The sequence below is a fragment of the Triticum urartu genome, chromosome 5A (genome assembly GCF_056163025.1).
Source record: "Triticum urartu cultivar PI428250 chromosome 5A, HENAU_Tu73, whole genome shotgun sequence".
Taxonomy (NCBI): Eukaryota; Viridiplantae; Streptophyta; class Magnoliopsida; order Poales; family Poaceae; genus Triticum; species Triticum urartu.
The window spans coordinates 60,668,520-60,671,890 of NC_141877.1; the positions used below are offsets into that span (position 1 = coordinate 60,668,520).

Below are 3,371 nucleotides of genomic sequence, written 5' to 3' on the forward strand. Positions count from 1 at the left end.
CCCCTAGTCCTACTCTGCGGGGTCTCCACATGATCACTAAGGCACTAGTGAGTACAATGGTGCTCCTCGAGCTGTATGCTAGAGGTAGGAGAAAGCAATGCTAGCTCTCCCCTCTCTCTCTCTATGTGTGAGTCTAGTTCTAACAGGTTGGGAACCCTTTGCATCGGTGCCCTGGGGGTTTATATAGGCCTACCCCCCAGGGGTACAATGGTAATCTGGCTGGGAGTAGAACCCAGCTGTTAGTGTCTCTGGTCATCATCTTCTCCGCCGCCTGGTGGGCCCCGCCGACTGGTCCGGTACGGAGCTGACAGGCTGCCTCCGCCGCTTACGGGTCTGGTCGGCGGCTAACTACTGTAGCCGCAATGCTAATGACGCATGCTTGGTCATGGGAGCGTCGCTACAGTCCCGCTGCCTGGTGGGAGATCTCTGTAGCCACACCGCGTCTTATGTAGTTAATGGTGCACATACCCAAGGGAGGAGTGGGCCGCCTACTAGATGCCGGCCTCCCTTGGGTCCGACTGGTCGGGCTTCCGCTGTCTTCCAGGCTCTCGCTGCCTGGTAGGGCCCGCCGCCTGCAGGCCGTACCGACAGGCTGTCGTGGGCACAGGGCTCCACCTGTCAGGAGTGACGTCAAAGGGTGGAGTGGCAACAGTGCCGCGTCGTGCGGAGATCTCCGCCGGTACGGGGCAATTTAGCCACACCTTGCCCTGGATATGGGGGTGACGGGCTACATTGTAGCCACATTCTGTCTTGTCTTCTTAATGAGGGCACCGTGGGCCGCCTCCTAGGACTCGGCCTCTCTAGAGGCCGCCTGCTAGGAGTCGGCCCGTCTTGGTGCCGTCTTCTGGAGCTTGGCCGTCTTCCGACAGCTGGCCACTTGAGCCAGCTGGCCACCAGAAGGCGGCGCTTCATTCTGGACGTTTGTGGGGTGCAGTCGGCCCAATGTCTTGAAAGGATCAGGGACTCGGGTTAGGCTACCCATGGCCCATTACTCCGACGGTAGTCCCCGAAGCTGGTGAGGCGTCGCGGCTGATAAGTTCAGAAGCCTCAATAGTTTCCTTCTCTGTGTGCTCTTGCGAAATGCTTAGTCCGCCCCCTGGCGTGCCGGCTTCCGGGAGTCGGCCATGACCAGGCGGGCTCGTCTGAGAATTTCGAAATGCCAAGGCGGGAACCAGGTGGCGTGCTTGCTAAGCCTCTAGGCCTGCCGCCCGCTACTAGTACGCCACGCGGCGCCAGCGAGCAGGGCTAGCCTGCCAACCCACGCTCACGATGGGACATGACAGCGGGATGGGCCCGCCACTATCGGGCCTCAGCGCGGGGGTGGATCCGCTGCGGCCGAGGCAAGCGGTTGCGATTCCGAGGGGAGTTACTGCGCAGTAACTTGCGAAATAAATGTGGGGTCGTGGGGTCGTGGGCGCAGTTAATCCCATGATCCCACGCCCCGCCCCCTCGGCTTCGTAGCCCGAGGGCTATAAGTAAGGGGAGGAGGGGGAGCGGTGGAGCATGCGCGCCCTCCTCTCCCTTCGCCATTTCCATCTTCTTCCTTCCCATGCTGCTTCCTTAACTTCATGCTCCGCCGAGGCGCCGCCGCAGCTTGCCGCCGTTAGGCTTCCCCGCCCCAAGCTTCTCGCTCGATCCTGATCGGTCTCCATGACATGCGAGAAGGGAGGGGACTAGGATGGCTCGCTCGTGATCTACGACCATCTCTCCTTCCTCCGCGCCACACGGCGGTTGCCCGGCGAGGGTTTCGTCAAGGTGCGCGTGCCGCCGAAGGAGGAGATCTCGCCGGCGCCACAAGGAGGCGAGCGGGTCGTCTTCCGCTTGCATTTCCTCCACAGCTTCGGCCTGCCGGCGAGTGAATTCTTCCGCTCCTTCATGGAATTCTACCATCTTCAGCCGCACCACTTGATGCCCAACACCGTGACGCTGTTGTTCACCTTTGTCACAGCGTGCGAGGGCTACCTTGGCATCCTCCCCACCATCGAGTTGTGGGGAGCCTTCTTCTACACCAAACTGGGCACCTCCGCCAAGGAGAAGGCAGCCCAGTGCGGTGCCTTCGTCGCGGTGCACCAGCCGTCACCGAAGAACGTCTTCCCCGCCATCAAGCTGTCACGGTCGGTGAAACTGTGGCAGAAATCATATTTCTATGTGCAGAACATCGACCCGGCAATCGACTTCATCAACTTGCTGCCCTACGAAGCCGGCCCCCTGGCTGAGCCTCGGGCCAACTGGGGCTATAAGCCGAAGCCCATATCGGTCGACGCCGCTGCCGCCATCAACCAGCTCTGGGTGCTGACGGAGGCGGAGGGCCTCGTGGCATCCGACCTGCTGGTTGACTTTGTCGAGCGTTGGGTTCTCCCGCTCCAAGGCCGGCCTCATCTGATCTGTCGGATGAGTGGGCACCGCGACCTGAGCCGGATGTGCACGAGGGACATGTCGACTGCCGAGGTGGCCCGGATGGTGAACGAGATCGCCGACCTCAAGCTGTCGGAGGGGTCATGGCGGTTTGGCAAGCGGCCATACTCCCGCGCCAACCCGCCGCCTGCTATAAGTTCTTTAACTCTTTCTTTTTAGTACTTGTCTTGGTCTTGATCTTGCTCTTGAACAATCGATCTTTTGGACGCAGATCTACATGTCTCTGGCGACGGTCGCCATGGTCGGGCCGGGTGGAGACTACCAGCTGGACTGGGAGGCGAGCGACGTGGACGACCCCGACTTGGGGGCGGACGCCTTGGAGGACAACGCTATAGGCGGTGGTGATGGAGCAGGTGGCTCCGAAGAAGGGGGCGGCATCGAGACTTGGCCCGATGATGAAGATGAGGAAGACGAGTCGTGCCCTGCGCGAGGCGCCGGTAAGACGGACGCGGGCCCCTCCACCGAGCCGACTGCTCGAGGCGGCATGCGTAAGCATAAACAGGGCGTCGTCTTGTTTGGCAGCGCGCCGAAGAAGGCCAAGAACCCGACCGCTGCGACCAGGCGGAAGGAGGCCGCAGCGAAGGCGGCCAAGTTTCAGAAGCTCCCGAAGGCGCCTCGCATGGTGTCGGCGTAAGTATCTTTTCCTATGCTTTTACTTTCTTGCTGATTCTGTCTAAGCTTTCTTGCTTTATTTTCTTTGACTTAGGGCCCCGCTCTCTCTTGAGAAGTCGGCCACCGCCTCCGTCATTGGGTCGACGAAGACCTCCACCACCACCCGGCGAATTGATTAGGCTGCCGACCTCCGGGAGGCGCAGGAGCGAATGCGCGGGAGGCGCGTGAGGAGCAGGAAGCCGCCCGTCTAGAGAAGGTGGAGGCTGACAAGGCGGAGGCCGCCGCGCTGAAGAAGCTGGCGGAGGCCGAGGCTGATGCCGTAGCAAAGAAGCGGCTTGAAGAAG

The 3,371-nt window shown here is 61.2% G+C and overlaps 1 pseudogene; it reads left to right on the forward strand.

Annotated features, from left to right (window-relative positions):
• The first annotated feature begins 1,875 nt into the window (after positions 1–1,875).
• On the forward strand, positions 1,876–3,049 carry LOC147968034 (uncharacterized; annotated as a pseudogene).
• Positions 3,050–3,371: the final 322 nt, after the last annotated feature.